The sequence below is a fragment of the Pristiophorus japonicus genome, unplaced genomic scaffold (assembly GCF_044704955.1).
Source record: "Pristiophorus japonicus isolate sPriJap1 unplaced genomic scaffold, sPriJap1.hap1 HAP1_SCAFFOLD_231, whole genome shotgun sequence".
In the NCBI taxonomy this organism is placed as follows: Eukaryota; Metazoa; Chordata; class Chondrichthyes; family Pristiophoridae; genus Pristiophorus; species Pristiophorus japonicus.
This window is the reverse complement of record NW_027252026.1, coordinates 974867-986981: the sequence shown is the minus strand read 5'-3', so window position 1 is coordinate 986981 and position 12115 is coordinate 974867. Positions and strand designations below refer to the sequence as shown.

At 47.0% G+C, this 12115-nt stretch overlaps 1 pseudogene; it reads left to right on the top strand.

Moving 5' to 3' along the window:
• Positions 1-3910: 3910 nt before the first annotated feature.
• Positions 3911-12115, top strand: part of LOC139245689 (uncharacterized) — a 304862-nt pseudogene continuing 296657 nt past the window's right edge.

The window sequence follows — 12115 nt, the reverse complement described above, 5'->3', positions numbered from 1 at the left end:
CCAAAACGTGCCTTTCCACATCAGCGGACTCAGCCCAACTGAAGATTGTGCAGTAAGAAGTCCTCTCCGATGTTCGGGGTACGGCAAGCAGAACCTACAGAACTCAACGAACACCAAAATCGTGAACTACCGCTAACTGACCAGAAAGGATTGGTAAGCATAGTCCCTGCCTGCCCTGGAGTCTAACCTAGCTAGGCTTAGGTACTGGGAGGTGGGAGGTGTAATTTTTACTGTAACCACCTTTGAATGGACATTCTGAAATGGGAGGGAGAACAGCCAGTTGTCGTGGTGCACATTGGTACCAACGACATAGGTAAAAAAAGGGATGAGGTCCTACGAAACGAATTTAAGGAGCTAGGAGCTAAATTAAAAAGTAGGACCTCAAAAGTAGTAATCTCGGGATTGCTACCAGTGCCACGTGCCAGTCAGAGTAGGAATTGCAGGATAGCGCAGATGAATACGTGGCTTGAGCAGTGGTGCAGAAGGGAGGGATTCAAATTCCTGGGGCATTGGAACCGGTTCTGGGGGAGGTGGGAACAGTACAAACCGGACGGTCTGCACCTGGGCAGGACCGGAACCAATGTCCTAGGGGGAGTGTTTGCTAGTGCTGTTGGGGAGGAGTTAAACTAATATGGCAGGGGGATGGGAAACAATGCAGGGAGAAAGAGGGAGACAAAAGGAGGCAAAAACAAAAGACAGAAAGGAGATGAGGAAAAGTGGAGGGCAGAGAAACCTAAGGCAAAGAACAAAAAGGGCCACTGTATAGCAAAATTCTAAAAGGGCAAAGGATGTTAACAAAAACAAGCCTGAAGGCTTTGTGTCTTAATGCAAGGAGTATCCGCAATAAGGTGGATGAATTAACTGTGCAAAAAGACGTTCACAAATATGATGTGATTGGGATTACGGAGACGTGGCTCCAGGATGATCAGGGCTGGGAACTCAACATCCAGGCGTATTCAACATTCAGGAAGGATAGAATAAAAGGAAAAGGAGGTGGGGTAGCATTACTGGTTAAAGAGGAGATTAATGCAATAGTTAGGAAAGACATTAGCTTGGATGATGTGGAATCTATATGGGTAGAGCTGCAGAACACCAAAGGGCAAAAAACGTTAGTGGGAGTTGTGTACAGACCTCCAAACAGTAGTAGTGATGTTGGGGAGGGCATCAAACAGGAAATTAGGGGTGCATGCAATAAAGGTGTAGCAGTTATAATGGGTGACTTTAATATGCACATAGATTGGGCTAGCCAAACTGGAATCAATACGGTGGAGGAGGATTTCCTGGAGTGCATAAGGGATGGTTTTCTAGACCAACATGTCGAGGAACCAACTCGGGGGGAGGCCATCTTAGACTGGGTGTTGTGTAATGAGAGAGGATTAATTAGCAATCTCATTGTGCGAGGCCCCTTGGGGAAGAGTGACCATAATATGGTGGAATTCTGCATTAGGCTGGAGAATGAAACAGTTAATTCAGAGACCATGGTCCAGAACTTAAAGAAGGGTAACTTTGAAGGTATGAGGCGTGAATTGGCTAGGATAGATTGGCGAATGATACTTAAGGGGTTGACTGTGGATGGGCAATGGCAGACATTTAGAGACCGCATGGATGAACTACAACAATTGTACATCCCTGTCTGGCGTAAAAATAAAAAAAGGAAGGTGGCTCAACCGTGGCTATCAAGGGAAATCAGGGATAGTATTAAAGCCAAGGAAGTGGCATACGAATTGGCCAGAAATAGCAGCGAACCCGGGCACTGGGAGAAATTTAGAACTCAGCAGAGGAGGACAAAGGGTTTGATTAGGGCAGGGAAAATGGAGTACGAGAAGAAGCTTGCAGGGAACATTAAGGCGGATTGCAAAAGTTTCTATAGGTATGTAAAGAGAAAAAGGTTAGTAAAGACAAACATAGGTCCCCTGCAGTCAGAATCAGGGGAAGTCATAACGGGGAACAAAGAAATGGCGGACCAATTGAACAAGTACTTTGGTTCGGTATTCACTAAGGAGGACACAAACAACCTTCCGGATATAAAAGGGGTCAGAGGGTCTAGTAAGGAGGAGGAACTGAGGGAAATCTTTACTAGTCGGGAAATTGTGTTTGGGAAATTGATGGGATTGAAGGCCGATAAATCCCCAGGGCCTGATGGACTGCATCCCAGAGTACTGAAATAGCGGATGCATTGACAGTCATTTTCCAACATTCCATTGACTCTGGATCAGTTCCTATCGAGTGGAGGGTAGCCAATGTAACCCCACTTTTTAAAAAAGGAGGGAGAGAGAAAACAGGGAATTATAGACCGGTCAGCCTGACCTCAGTAGTGGGTAAAATGGTGGAATCAATTATTAAGGATGTCATAGCAGCGCATTTGGAAAATGGTGACATGATAGGTCCAAGTCAGCATGGATTTGTGAAAGGGAAATCATGCTTGACAAATCTTCTGGAATTTTTTGAGGATGTTTCCAGTAAAGTGGACAAAGGAGAACCAGTTGATGTGGTATATTTGGACTTTCAGAAGGCTTTCGACAAGGTCCCACACAAGAGATTAATGTGCAAAGTTAAAGCACATGGGATTGGGGGTAGTGTGCTGACGTGGATTGAGAACTGGTTGTCAGACAGGAAGCAAAGAGTAGGAGTAAATGGGTACTTTTCAGAATGGCAGGCAGTGACTAGTGGAGTACCGCAAGGTTCTGTGCTGGGGCCCCAGCTGTTTACATTGTACATTAATGATTCAGACGAGGGGATTAAATGTAGTATCTCCAAATTTGCGGATGACACTAAGTTGGGTGGCAGTGTGAGCTGCGAGGAGGATGCTATGAATGACTTGGATAGGTTAGGTGAGTGGGCAAATGAATGGCAGATGAAGTATAATGTGGATAAATGTGAGGTTATCCACTTTGGTGGTAAAAACAGAGAGACAGACTATTATCTGAATTGTGACAGATTTGGAAAAGGGAAGGTGCAACGAGACCTGGGTGTCATGGTACATCAGTCATTGAAGGTTGGCATGCAGGTACAGCAGGCAGTTAAGAAAGCAAATGGCATGTTGGCCTTCATAGCGAGGGGATTTGAGTACAGGGGCAGGGAGGTGTTGCTGCAGTTGTACAGGGCCTTGGTGAGGCCACACCTGGAGTATTGTGTACAGTTTTGGTCTCCTAACTTGAGGAAGGACATTCTTGCTATTGAGGGAGTGCAGCGAAGATTCACCAGACTGATTCCTGGGATGGTGGGACTGACCTATCAAGAAAGACTGGATCAACTGGGCTTTTATTCACTGGAGTTCAGAAGAATGAGAGGGGACCTCATAGAAACGTTTAAAATTCTGACGTGTTTAGACAGGTTAGATGCAGGAAGAATGTTCCCAATGTTGGGGAAGTCCAGAACCAGGGGTCACAGTCTGAGGATAAGGGGTAAGCCATTTAGGACCGAGATGAGGAGAAACTTCTTCACCCAGAGAGTGGTGAACCTGTGGAATTCTCTACCACAGAAAGTAGTTGAGGCCAATTCACTAAATATATTCAAAAGGGAGTTAGATGAAGTCCTTACTACTCGGGGGATCAAGGGGTATGGCGAGAAAGCAGGAAGTGGGTACTGAAGTTTCATGTTCAGCCATGAACTCATTGAATGGTGGTGCAGGCTAGAAGGGCTGAATGGCCTGCTCCTGCACCTATTTTCTATGTTTCTATGTTTCTATGAATGTGTAATGTATTGTTCTTTATTACAGTGATTATAAGGCTGACTTTGTACTTTCTTGTCTGTAATAAAGTCAAAGTTCTTTGCACCAAACCAGTTGTACTTTGCATTTTGTCACATTCCCCAAATAATCCCAGAGTGTAGAACCCAAGGGAGTGGGAGCCATTCGAAGCACTCAAGTAGGTCAGAGGTGAACCTGAAGCCCGGGACCACTCCTTACAAAATGGCGACTGCGGCAGGACTCTGGTACAAGGGCTGTGATGCGGAGCGTGCTGGTTTGGGGGAAAGAACCAAGATGGAAGAGAGGATTTCCTCCTATGTGTACAAGAAAGTGAATGTCACTAAGGAATGGGTGCTTGGTCTGTTGTGCGCTGAACGTCCAGCCGACGCTGCAGCCCAGTGGACAGCAAGCAAGGATCACAAAGAATCAGTAGAGAAGGCACTCTGGTTGGTCTGTCTGCAGCGACAGGTCCAACTCCTGGATAAAACCAATGAGACACTACATGCAGAGTTATGGGAATGTGCAGAGAACTATCAGGAAAGGGCTATGGCAGAAGAAAGGTTATGGGGAGAACTCCGTAAGCTAAAACAGGAAAAGACCCAGCTAATGGAAAGGTTTAAAAACAGTCAGGACTATTTTCAATGTCAGGTTACCGAGGCCAAAAGTAATGAAAAGTCACTGAGGGAGGAAAGCACTCGCCTCACCCTACAAGTAAAAGAGCTCCAGGAAAATGTAAAAGATGTGCAAGCAGCGTATAAAGTAGCTAGCACTAATGGGTTTGAATCGGGAGACCGCGGTCCCTGCCAGCAACAAATCAAGAGTTTAACCCTTGCTCTGTCCAAGGCAAAAGGCATGGTATGTTTAATAAGCCCGGGTACGCCCCAGGTAAACCTGGAAGAGAAGGAAGAAACGACCTGGCCACTACCTGTAGCACCGGTGACTACACCGGTGAAGCAGCAGGAGGGGCGAACGAGTTGCAGGGTGAACAGGGATAGTGAACCACCAGCACCTGTGGCACCGAGTTTCAGCTCGGTCTGGCAGCAGGGAGGAGAGGGAGGCGAGCCAGAACAGGGAGAGCCAGAACCAGGGCCAATGTGCCCGGTCCGGCAACAGAGGTTTGGCCCGCCCACCCTTGCCGGGGGTCCAGGACCCTGGAAAGTCAGTTTGTGGTCCCCCACACTCCCCACCAGCTTAGGGCTATGATAAGCCACCTGGGAAAGCTCACTCCAAAGGGAGACCCCTCAGTTCACTTTGTGGAGGTGGAACAGGCAGGGGATATTAATGGGTGCGATGAGGCCGAGATGGCAAAGATGCTTCTCCTATCTCTCGACAGCAAACTGTACCAGTCCCTCTCTACTGAGAGCAAAAGAGGACAGAAAACACTTGCTGCCATCCAGAAAGACATTTTAGAAGCTCTGGGCTGCATGAAGTGAGTCCCTTCTCCAGAGTAAATGGTGCAGCTCACAGGGGAAACCCCACAGGCTTTCGCAGACCGACTGTGGCCTGTGGAGGGGACCTCAACTGAAATCACTTAAACCCGGGCGAGTTAGCCCACTGGCTCCGAAGCCTAGTATCTAACAGTTTACCCAGAATAAGAACCAAGGCTGAGGCCTGGTTCGACCCCAGAGACCCCCAAGCCACAGAATAGAGAGTGCTTAGGCAGCTGACCCTAGCTTACAGAAACGGCAGAGGGACAGAAGAGCCCCCACAAAAGGGAAGGGTTCACGAAATCTGATCTAACCAAGACAAGAGGGAATGGCACCACAAGGGGGCAACCCCTCCGATACAAAACGTACCTGCTTTGGGTGTGGAAAGAGTGGGCACTGGAGAAAGGATTGAAGAAATCCTTGGCAGAATAGCGCAGGAAAGAATTCTCCAGCCCCTGCCCAAAAGACCGGGACAGATAAGCCAGTCCCTCCCCACTCGTTTGAGACCTTTTTAACTGCGCTCCGAGCCATGTTAGATGGCCCTGGAAAGGTAAGCCACCGCCACTGGTACCGAAATCCCATCTGCCCCCTCCCAACCAAAACCGTGACTAGGACAGGCACAGCCTGTCCACCTGTGTGCCCTCGAGTATGATACGTGTGTTGATTTCTGGATTCTTTTCCCTCAATCTGGTTCAGTGAAATCACTGAGTCGAATACCGATTGTGCTTTAAACAGAGCAAGCTTTTATTTAAAAAGCAAATCCCGATCGGGGACCTTATCAGACAGAAGGAATGCAACTCTGATAGAACGCACTCACTTCCTACGGACAAAGTGACGTGACATTGTAAAGGGACGACGGTTATACATTTTCGGTAAAAGATAACAAGATAGGGCTAGAGTGACATCCTAGTTCAGCCTATCCCTTTTGATCCCTCTTTCCCTTTGTCCACTCATAAGCCGACCTAAGTATGGTCTGATTTTAAACAAAGGCCTTCTGTTAATGTTTCAGGTTAATAACATGATTTAATAAGACCTTGAGGTTTTTCTGCAAGCTGTGGGTTTTGTTTCAATATGTGTTAGTGTTGTAACATTTTGCAGTCTCGAGTTTGAGATGTCATGGCTATTCCTCCATGAATTCTTTGTTAGCTTATACTGTCCATATATAATTCCCACGTTCTCAACTTCTCGACTTTATACATTTTTAAACATTCACATTCCCCCCTTTTATCATTCCATGATAACACTTAGGATCATTCTAGGAGTATTGCATTCATCCGTTCACACTCTATTTCCTGAATCATATTGTTGTTAGTGTCGATTAGTTCTTTAGTTCGTTGGATCATAACTCGGGAGCCCTTGACCACAAGCGGGTTTGCTAACCTTGCCATCATTACTTTACAACAAAGGTTAAGGCAATCAACAATCAAACAACACGTAATTATTACTACGATGAGAATAATTGCCCCATGCATTAGATAGGATCCCCAGGATCCACCCGATAGCCAATCAAACCAGTTAGATCTTCCTGCTGGCGTGGATAACTTCTTCACCTTCCTTCTTATGTGATCAAAGAGATTGGTTATGTTTTCTGAACTATCGGGAATGTAAGTGAAACATTCAGATCCTATCAGGGCACACGTTCCCCCTTTCTCAGCTAACAGGTAATCGAGGGCCATTCGGTTTTGTAATGCTACGGTCCTTATTGCTACCATTTCAGCTGTGATGCCCTCCAGAGCTTCAGCAGTATTGTTAGCTATCTGTTCCAATATCGTCTCCAGGTTCTGTACTTCATCCATGAGACGTCCTATCCTGATTGGGAACATCATGACCCCAAAGAACTTGTCGGCGGGGGTGATGGCTCGCTTGTATCGGTTGGAGGCATGTGCTTCCACCAGGGTACGTACAAATGGCACCACATATCCCAGATAACAGGACCCTGTCCATCGCCTAGGCAACCAAGGATATGCCTTATGACCGCACACGAAATACGTGCCGTTAAAAGCTGCTTTCTGATATATTGCTTCCGGGTCCCAGGACTGGGCCCACAAACCTCCACCTGTTTTACTCGGAAGGTGAGAGAGGATGGTGACTCGTGCACCTGTGGTGATGTTGAGATTGTGTGGGCATTTGCTGTACCCTATGATATGTCCCTTGTTACTGGTGTCATTTCGAGTTCGACATATGTCCCCGGTTGGCCTCCCAATCCCCGAGATATTGGTCAGAGCTAAGAATGGGGGTTCCTTTCCACAGTCGTAGGTTGGTTGGTACCATCCCTGGGACATCTGACTAATGGGGTCTCCAGCACTCTCCCACTTGGTGACCTCCCCGTGGTCATTCATGTGGTAACGGTATAATACGCCTCCTGATCTCTGTGATCCCTCTTTTGACCCGCCTTTCCTCTCTCGTATTTGCATTGGCCCCCCTCCGCTCATGCTAGTCTGGCTCAGAAGCCACTTGACAGTCTCAGTTAGGGTCAGTGGAACGGGGCGTAAAGGAATACCCCCTTTGGAATGTATAGGGATATGTGAGCATACCCAGCATCAAGAAAAGTTCCCATATTGCGCATAAACATAAGACATGTACAAAAAGGTGTTTACATGGAGCTCTCTTCTCTGTCTCCCCTCCTATGCGCCGAAACTGTCATATTATACAGACTGTGGCATACAGACACAGTTTCATCTTATGGCTCAGGATTCAGATAAATAGTCCAATTATTTTGCTGATTAAAAGAGTTCGGTTCTCCCGTCTCTCTTCTTAGGTCACCGTCGGTGTAGCTGGCTGTCTATCACTACTGGTAAAAGTTCAAACTGGTCCACGTTACAATTAGGATGTCAACGGCCTTGTTCAGCTATGGAGAAGAGGAAATCTGGAACAGAAACAGGAATTAGAATAACCAGTAAAATAGGTTCGTTAGGGGGTGGTGAGCTTGCAGTGGTGCAGGTGAACCCAGGCACTTTTCCCCTCAACCTTGGCTGCAGTGGGGGTAGTGAATAACACGTGAAAAGGCCCCTCCCATTGTGGCTCCAATCCCTTCCGAATCCACCTCTTAATCAGGACATACTTCCCAGGTACCATGAGGGACGATTTGGGTAAAACTGGGAGATCGAGGTGAGCCTCTCGAACCTGGTTGTGAGCTAGTCGCAGAGCCTGAGTCAGAGAAAGAACATAGGTGGTCATCAGTCGAGCTGAGATACCATATCTAGGAACAATTTCCCTCATTAACACCTTAACAACAGTTTGAGCCTTATTGTCCAGGGTAGGGTAGGCTTCAATCCACCTGCTAAACACATCTACTATTACTAACACATATTTGTAACACTGAACTTTTTGCAACTCAATGTAGTCCAACTGAAATGTCTCAAAGGGACCTTCGGGTAGGGGCATTTTACCCCAATCACAGGGGACTCCCTTCCCTGGATTATGTTGCTGGCAAACCAGGCAACGACTACTGATGTTCTGGGCAAGCGCCTGCAGTCTAGGATGCCACCAAGTAGCCAAAAGTGTGTCACTCGTGGTCCTTGCTCCACAATGAGTAGCAAAAATGCATACATTCAATAACCCATAGAGCCAACTCGTCAGACATGCAAGTCTGTTCCGCGGGAGTGGTCCAGAGTTTAGAAACATTGTCATAAGTACATCCATAATTTTTCCACAACAGTTTTTCTTTTTCAGGAGCGTCCTCCTGTGCTTTAATAACATCTTGGATGGTTGGCATTGGTTTTTCCGAGGCTAACTTATCCTTCGCAGGATTTTTTAGTCTGACTCATCATTTTGGGCACTACCACCTGTTGGTCACGAGAGGCCTGTTTAGCCTCTTTGTCAGCACAACGATTCCCTATATCAACCGGGGATTTTCCGGTGGTGTGGGCGGTACATTTGACAATGGCAATGTGCTTGGGGAGCATGAGGGCTTGCAACAAATCAGATACTAGTTGCTTATGGGATATCTCATTCCCCTGTGAGGTTAGGAATCCCCTATTTTTCCATAATTGTCCGAAATCATGGGCCACCCCAAAGGCATACCGAGAGTCGGTATAGATATTGACTTTGAGGTCTTTGGCCAAGATACAGGCTCGGGTGAGGGCGAATAGTTCAGCTTGTTGGGTAGAATTGGCGGTTTCAAAGGCGGCAGATTCCAAGACCTGATTCTCCTGGTTTACTATGGCGTATCCTGAGATTCGTGTATTTTCTGGATTAATAGAAGAACTTCCGTCAACATACATAATACAGTCTGGATCTTCCATTGGTACATCAACTAAATCTTCCTTGACTGATGTGGTCTCTTGAATTAAAGATAAACAATCATGACTGGGTTCTTCCTCATCTTGGGGCGGCTCAGTAAGAAAACAGGCCGGATTAATTGCAGTACAGTGCCGAAAGGTCAGCTTGGGTTGTTTAGTAGGTAGATCTCAGATCTGCTTTGCCTGGCCATGGTAAGGTGTTGAGTCTGCAGCTGGCCCAGGAGGGCAGCTACGGAGTGAGAGGTGTTAAGACAACGGTAGCACAGTCTTTCAGGATTGTACAATACAGTTGAAAGGGCCGGTCATAGAGGGGCCAGACCAAAGCCGGAGCTTGCAGCAGGGCTGTCTTTAGTTCCTTAAAGGCTTGGACGTCTGCGGTTTCTATTTCAAAGCTGCCTTCCTTATTTGTATACGGGGTGAGGTGCTTAGTCATCAGGACAACATTAGGGATCCAGGATCTGCAGTAATTGATCATCCCCAACCACTGGCGCATTTGTTTAGCCGTGCTAGGGACTGGAAACTGGCAAATTGGTTCGACTCGGCTAGCCTCCAGAGCTCGGTGGATACTCGGTATTGCCTGTGATTTCAGTGGGTACTGTCGGATAGAGGGCCAGTCCACATTGCCCTGCACTGGGATCTCAATCGGATCAATGGGAGTATAACCCACTTGGGAGGGGTCCTCTTCCCACACATGAGGATCCACATAGTCAGGTATGTCAGAGCCAGTATGATGCTGCAGAGTCGTTAAGACCTTCTCGGGGTCCCCGTGGAATTGGACTGTTCGGCCATGTTTTACAATTTGCACATCCCGGCTGGTATGGTCAGCCTCGTCTATAGCCTAGCGCACCATAACTCCCAAATCTTTCGCGTGGTGGGGAGGTAATACTTCACGAGTAATATGTGGTGCCACAGTTGGGGGCTGTCCATTTCCACAAAATCTGCCTTCCCTTCCGGTCCAGTCACTCTAGCCCTTAATAGAATTTCCTTCACTTCCCCTTCGTGATCCTGATAAAAGTTCTGCAGGTCCTGATTCTTTCCACTGGGATCGTATGCTAGGGTCACGTGATAGGGTGCCTGCGGCAGATCCAGAGACCACCACTGAGGGGTTCTAGTGGTATAATACTGCCGCTTAAGGGTTCCTTGTTTTACCATAATCCCATCATCTCCACACTCCAAATGCAACTGGAATTTGCAGAGGAGGTCTCTAGCCATCAAGTTACAGTCCAGATTGGTTGTGATAACAAATCGATGTTCCACCGATTCTTCCTGGTAACCCATTTTAACCGGTTCTGACACCGGGAATGTAGAGACTTGTCCCAGGAATCCTGACAGTCCCTGTGTTTCAGTGAAGGCGGGGAGTTTAAGCTTTGATTGTACAGAAGAAATGAAGGCTCCCGTATCTATCAAGAAGGGTTGCCACTCATTCCGAATTTTTAACAATATCATCGGTTCGTCATCCGGGGAGGGTCCCTGCACAACCAAGCTACATAGTCAATACGAATAATCGGGGGACGGTTGGCCAAAGGGGTTGTTCTGGGAGAAGTTAGTGTAAGATCCCCGTCCTCTTCCCCCCTTGCCCCACTCCTCTTCCTCCTCTTCCTTTTTCGTGCTGACGGGAGGGACAATTTCTATTCCAATGTCCTCTTGCCCACAAATAAAGCATCCATCTCGTCTTTCCAAGCCCAACCTCTTTCCATACCAGGCCGGGGACAGTAGGGCGGTCCGTAATTAGCAGGGCCCGGGCCATTTGGGTGTTTGATATAACCGTATCCCTGTTTATCCACCAACCCTGCACGCAACACTGCGGTTCCATCTGGTATCCCCTTAGGTCGGGTTTTGGTCCTTCCACCCGAGGCGGCTCTTCCTTTCTAGTCACGTATTCAGTCTTGACCCGGGTTGGGGGCGCACCTCCCCCCTCTCCTTTCTTTTCTTGCCAATAATATTTAACCGCCCTTTCCATCTGGGCTTTACTGTTATCTGCCCAATTCATATTATTTGTCCGGATAGCGTGAGCAACCGAATAGGGCAGGCACTGAAGTAGGATAGCGCAGAATTGAGGAGAATCCTCTCCTGCCCTGAAGGCATTATCTCCTGATTGACTTCCGTATATTTCAATAAATCTTTCCATGAATTCATCGTCAGTTTCTTCTCGTTTGGGTTTAGTTTCTAATACTGCGGCCATACTGATGGGCTTCTGAAGGGTCGCGGTGAGAGCATTAGTGTTTAGGCGATCCTGGACATCGTTAGGGTGAGCAACCAACAATGCAACATGAGTAGCACGTCCTAGGTGAGTTAGAAATCGGGCTTGCTCAGTTGGGCTCAGGGTTTGCTTTACCAGGGCCCACAGGTCCCTTGATTCTGCATTATATCCATGCATGTCGAGGTCACTCCGTGAAATCGGAGGTCAGGGTTAAGTTGGGTTTGTGGATCCCTTTCAGCTTATTTATCTTAGCCTTTTAACTCTTCAATTTGTTTTGTTTGAGTATCTATTTCTTTATTGTATCAGGCAAGTATTATTACATAAGCTAGTTCTGTTTTTATTTTTATTCTGACTATCGCACCATTCCTCTGTTAGGTGGGTCTTTTTTCTATTCAGAAATCCAAATTGATAATGTTCAGTGTGAAACGGCTGTCAATGGAAAGGGTTAACTCCTTTACAGGTTTGTAAGAAGACCTGATGTCATTACGTGACTTCGCGTAACCATCTGAAAAAAAATCTTTTCATCAGGAAAGGCAGCATTTGATTAAACTCCAATATT